The sequence below is a fragment of the Alligator sinensis genome, unplaced genomic scaffold, assembly GCF_000455745.1.
Source record: "Alligator sinensis unplaced genomic scaffold, ASM45574v1 scaffold945_1, whole genome shotgun sequence".
In the NCBI taxonomy this organism is placed as follows: Eukaryota; Metazoa; Chordata; order Crocodylia; family Alligatoridae; genus Alligator; species Alligator sinensis.
In genome coordinates, this window is record NW_005843474.1 from 82,291 (window position 1) to 88,592 (window position 6,302).

Sequence of the window (6,302 nt, forward strand, 5' to 3'; positions counted from 1 at the left end):
CCCCAGCCACTCAGGTACAAACCTCGCAGCCCTGTCCCGGACAGGGGCAGACATTGGAACCGCTCACCCCAACCGCAGAACAGCCACTCAGGCTCCTTACTGCACGCCGGGACTTCATCCCGCACCTCACCTGGCCGTGGCTCCTTGGACTCCTTCAAGAACCACCAGCTACTGCCCTCTCTGCTCCACTCGCTGTCCCCTGTGCAGCACTTGTTTGGAGCCTGCGAACCCACTCCCACCCTGTTTTCTATTTAGTTGTCCCCCAAACTCAACTGACCTAAACCCAGCACCCAACACTAATAATGGCGGGGGCGTGTGGGGAGGTAACTGCTACTCTTTGGGTGTTGAGCCCATGTTAAGTTTGTACATCAAAAAGGCGGGTAAGGACCTGACTCCGGGTTTGTGGGGGGGCTTCCCTTTGGCTACATGGGGCCCTGGGGTTTCCCGCTCTCCTGCCTCCTCCAGAGGCCTGTCCTCACCATGGGCCTTTGGCTCCTGCCGCCCGGAATCCCGGGGGCTGCCTCTCTTCTGAAGACACCGCCTTGACCTTTGTCGCTGCCGTGCACTGCAGCGAAGGGTTCGGAGCCTTAGAGGCCATCAGGCGGGTACTTGTGACACTTGGAGTGGAATTAATTAGGCAGACGCTTATCAGTTGCAAAGCAAGATTGTTTACTTACACCATCAAGGTGGTGAAAGATGGAGGTCAAAGATACTTGGTTAGTTACAGCTTAGAGTTCATGAGGTCGGTCTGCAAAAGTGTTCGCGCAGAATGTTCGGGCCGGCAGTCGTTGGATCTTAATTTGGATCGAAGACGAGGAACTGGTAATTGATCAGATTGTCAGTTACTCTGACACGTATGTTCAGAGGTCTCCAGGTGTATACGGAGTTGCTCTCCGACTAGGCGGAAATGCAGCGGGGTTTTGTTTGTGTAATAACCAATTGCTTTTCGCCATGTCATAAATTTAATTAGAAACACCAATTATATAGCGGTTTTCGCTCGGGTATTATCACAGGGCTACTCCCTGTTTTCTCTGACCAATTATAATGATTTATGTAAAGCACAGAAGGTTAGAGTTTCATTTCTGTTAGTGTCGCAGTTATAAATCTCTTTTTGTTGGCATGTATAGCAAAGGAGGCTGTTACTGGCAAGATTTTCTAAGTTAACCCTTAGTTAACCTAGTGCGGAGTGGTATCTCTTGCTTGTGGCATGGGCACTACTTAATTGGGTTGTGACAACCTTCACACGCACGGTGACCTGGGGACGAGATACATGTGTCACTGGGGAGCCGGGATCTGGGGGGGAACATCCCCCGACACGTGGAGGTGCAGATGGCACCAAACAAAGGCTCTCACCTGGAGCTTCTCGTCCTCTGCCTGCCCCAGCTGAAACCCCTCGGCCAGGGCCACGGCCTGGGTGCACGTCTCCACGCGGCACCCGCACACCCAGCTCCGCATCTCCGGGGGCAGGATGGCCAGGAACTGCTCCAGCACCACCAGCTCCAGGATCTGCTCCTTGCTGCTGTGGGGTCGCGGAGGGCAGCTCGGCCTCGCAAGGGGGCTAAATGGCCTGCATCGCGTCCTGCCCCCAGAGCTCTTGGTGCTGGACCAGCTCCGGTCTGGATGACACGAAGGACTTCTGCACCCTCAGCCCCTACTGCACACCTCCTGGGTCCTGCTCCTCCAGCTCAGCCGTGCAGGGGAGGCCCACAGCTGCCATGGGCTCCAGCGAACCAGCCACGTCTCCCCAGCAGGGATCTCACCGGCCGGGGGCCTGGGCTCTCGCTCTCTGTACACTCGTGCACGGCACCTGTCTGCACTGTCCGGTGTCCAGGGGCACCTGTGGGAAAGAAGACAGAGGAAATCTGACCATGGATCCGACACCCGGGACCATAACCCTGCCCCAGCCTGAGGTCTGCACAGCCCTGATTCTCCCAACTGCTAGGGTTACAATATTTGTATCTTGGAGAGCACTGGATTTCCATTTGAATAAAGGCTTTTTTCTGCATCTCAGCACTGCTGCTGACCACAAGGTAGAATGATGTATTAAAAATAACCTTGCAAACGTTTAGGCAAGCAGTATTCTAACAAGGTCGTAGTGTTGTAAAGTACAGAGCCCATTGCGTAAGAAGAACAAGATGCAGCCCCCCCGCTATTGTCAGGAGATAAATTATAAGCAAAACCTTGGAGAGGCTGCTAAAGTCAGCAAGAAACCAGGAACAATCAGCAAGTGACTGAGAAAAGCTGAATTCATGGCTTTACACTTGGGCTCTTAGCAGAGAGGCATGTAAATAAATGACATTCATAGGCAATGCCATGGTAATGAGGGCAGAGCTTGTGATGGGAGGTGTGGAAGTAAGTTTAACCAGACCTCTTACTTGACTAAGAGGAGAGACAAAGAGAGAGAAAGAGAAGAGAAAAAGATGCTGATGCTGATGCTATGTGTTTCACAATGTTCTAAGATAAGGAAAAACCTTCATGCCTTGTTTTGTCCTAATATATTAAGGTTTGTGTGCAGATTTTAATCTCCTCCTCTTCTTTGGACTAGAAACTGGTAACTGTTCCTCAAAACATAGTGTTTTCTTTCCTGAATAAGTAAACTGCTTATGTGTGACAAATGAATGATCAACATCTGTCTGTTTCTCTCAAGGTTGCTTTGTCTGAACCGTGCATCTTTTCTCACTGTCTAAAGTATAAATACGCTTGTAAATGTGTAGAGGTCAGAGTTCCTTTGAGAACCCTTCTTGTGATCACTTGTATAGCTTTAAATAAACCTAGATGGCTCTGCCAATTCTGATACAACCACAACGTAAAGTTTGATTTCTTCCACAGGGGGGACAAGGGGGGACGAAGCCCCGGCCCCTCTGCGGGACTCGCTGGCTCCCCAACACCCTCCCGGATGAGGCTCGGAGGGAGAACAGGAATTTGGCCGGGGGGGTGGGGGGCGCTGCTCCCCTTCCCCAGTGCCTGGCTCCCACGGTCCCAGCCTCCCCCGCCAGGCAGGGCTTGCCCCTGCCCCTGCAGTGAAACACACAGCCCCCTTCATGCGGGGGTTGAAGTTTAATTGGAACAGTAACGAGGAGCTGAGTGCACCCTCCCCCTCCCCAGCTGCATTCGGGGTCTGATGCAGCGATGGCTCCTTCCCGGCACCACCACGCTTCAGTGTGGCCCCCCAGTGCCAGCCGGTCCTGATCCGGGAATAACGCAGTGCTACAGTTTTGCTACAGGTGTTAAAAAGGGGACATAAATGCAGTGTTAGAAACACATAGGGATATGCTTTCCTTACACAGAAAGAAAACATCAGTCACATTTTTGCTACAAACCATAAAAACACCCACAAACGTTGCTAGAAAGCGCACACCTTGCAGTCGGAAGAAGTGGCACCAAGGTTTTCTCCATTGTTTTGAGTCCCAGGAAGCGGCACCGGCTTTGGCCTGCTCAGTTTGGCCCCCCGCAGAGGTGTCAGCACCGTGGCAAGGGCGGGTAAGCCCTCGAGAAGGGCCAGAAGAGCCCACTTGGGTTCGCAAAGACTGGTTTAAAAAGGAAACCAGGAGAAGGAGAACGAACATTCCCCGGGCTGGAGTGAGATGGGAACAGGGCATGCAGTGTCCAGAGACACTGCAGAGCTGGGGGCTGCACAGGACCCCAGGGGTCATACCCAGTCTGACCCATGCCTTGGGGCAGGATCAGCCCATCCAGACCGGACCAGACAAACCCCGTGTCTGGACTCCGAGCAGCACGACACGGCACCAGACATTGCACCTGCCCCATGAAAACGAGGCTGAGACTGCCAACGTACTGCTGCTGCAACGGTTCTCAGACTCCATAGGATCAGCACCACCTGACCCCAATCCCCACCTCCTTAGTGCTTATAGAAACACATGTGTGATGACTTTGTCATGCCAAAATCAGCTTTAAAATCCAGGACTGAGTTAACTCCCTACCATGCTCCAGTCCTTCATAGAAAGGGAACATATCAGGCTCTGGAGCAGAACAGACTTGCTGCCGTCCGGCTGCCTGGGGTGCATGTGCAAGGGCAGGCTCTGGGGACACTGCTGCCGCTCCCGCTGCGTCTCCCGTCCTCCTCCATGCAGGTGTATTGCCTAGATGTGAGGAGACGGCTGGTAGATGCAAGGAGACAGCTGGAAACTCCCAGGACACGCACACAAAACCCAGGTGTCTGGGGGACACAGACCAGCCTGCCCCCCAGCCAGTCCCTCCCACCGGCCTGCTTGTCCCAGCCGGTGCTCCTGGACATCGCTGCGTAGCAGCAGGTGCACCCGTGTACCCGGTCCTGTTCTCAGGGTGCTTGCCCAGAGTCACACCGAGAGCCCAGGGGGGCAGACAGCAGGGCAGCAGCAGGGCGCTGAGGGGCTCACACAGCCCCCTGGTCCTTGCCTGTGCCTCTCTGGGCAGCCCCCAACACACTGGAGACAGTGGCAGGGAGAAACCCACACAGCGGTAGCTGGGGCCAGTGGGGTCTGTGTGGGTGAGTCGGTGACACACGGCCGGTTTCCTCCCATGTAGGACCTGCTCCTTCTTGGAGAACAAGGCCAAGAAAACAATGACTGCACTGGCAAGAAGCTCTGCTCTTCACGTGAGTGCTAATGCCCCCTGGTCCCCACCTCCCAGCAGGGCGGAGGCCTTGCCCCCTGTGCCTTGGCTCGCTGGGGTCTGCGGGGAGCTCGGCACAGTGCGGTAGTGTGATGGAGGGAGGAGGGGCTCTGCAATTTATGTGAGCACGACAACGCTGCCCCTCTTCTTCTGGGAGGTTGAAGGGACCAGGCCAAAGCTGGTGCTGCTGCTTCCCCTGCCTGAGCTGCCCTCCGCCCCGCTGTCGCCGCTGCTGCAGGTGTCCGGCTCCGCTCTCGCACCGAGGAGCGCCCGCAGCGCCGACGGGGCAGGTGGCAGCAACCGCAGGAGGGGGGGCGGGACGCGCCGGGCTCCAGCCCTGAGGTGGCATGAGGGGCCCATGGGGGCGGGGCCAAGCACCCCCCACCACTGCCCCGGGCCCGGGCACACCCCAGCGCCCCGGGACACCGCCTGGCCCCCTCCCCACCCTGCCGCCATCACTTTTCTTATTTTTTATTTCGACTGACCTTTAAGCAAGAACCGTTAGGTCAGCTAAAGTTTGCAGTTCTGTTTCTTCGTTCTGCTTCTTGGGGCCCAGTTAGTCTTATGATCCGCACAGACAGTTAATTTTAACATTGAGGTTATACTTGGGACAGACGAGATACAATTTGCGGGTTACAATCTTACAAGCTTTCCCTTAGCTAATATCAACTGTCAGACTGCTGTCAGATGTCTCCAAGAAGCACATATTATTTGCTATAATTTGATCATTAACCCATTTGGTTCTGGCCGTCACATAGCTCCAGAGTCTTTTGCTCCTGGGCGTGAATGTGCACCCTGGAGCAAAAAACTCTGAGGATTATTGCTCCAGATTTTCTACATGCACAGCACATCCAGCTGCTCTGACGGGGTTGCAGTGCGCTGTAGAGGGGTGGCTGGGGCACAGGCTAGCTGGCAGCTGGCCACAGCAGTGTGTTGTTGCACATGAAAAAACTCTGGAGCAGACTGGCACTTGCCTGCTCCAGAGTTGGTTCGTTTTGTGTGCCCTAACAGGGGCACATATGTAGATGCAAAGACGTTTCCTGCAGAAGTAGTCAAGCAGCTCTGCAGTAAACATTGTATGTAGATACACCCTGAGGGGAGAAAACTGGGCCCTTTATGGCCCCCTCCCAGAGGGGCAGAGGGCTGTGGCTGGGAGGGGGCTGTAGTGGGCTCTGAGGGTAGGTCTCTGGTGCCCAAGGAGCAGGAGGCTTTTCCCCCTCACTCCCACCTCCACCCTGGCCTCTGGGGTCTGCCCCAGTGGTGACAGGACAAACAAATCCACCAAACCCTCGTCCCCAACCAGGGCTGCAGATGACGGGCTCCTTTCCAGCCTGGAAGATTCAAGGCACCTGCGCACATGGATGATTTTCCAAAAGTCCCCTAGGGCCCAAGGGAAAACTGTCTCAGAGCCAGGCGGGGGGCAGCTGGCTGTTGCCCTTCCCCTCAGGTAAGGGTTGGAAATGGCACAAAGCACAGCCCTGTATGCAGGGGTAGGGGTGATTGTGGTAGCTAGAACCAGAGGGGTTACTATCATGAGCAATAAAGATATGCTCTTGGAGACATTCAGGCAATAGTCTCAGCAGTTAAGATTAGCTAATGTAAAGCTTGCAACTTTGCAACCCGCAAGTGGAATTTGTCTGTCACAACGTAACCAAAGTGTGGAATCTAACTGTTTGCACTGATCATGGGAC

The 6,302-nt window shown here is 54.7% G+C and overlaps 2 pseudogenes; one reads left to right on the forward strand and one right to left on the reverse strand.

The window, feature by feature from the left end:
* The window catches only part of LOC102380072, a 92,269-nt pseudogene that overhangs the window by 74,602 nt on the left and 11,365 nt on the right, over positions 1 to 6,302 (forward strand).
* LOC112548747 lies at positions 666 to 1,891 on the reverse strand (annotated as a pseudogene).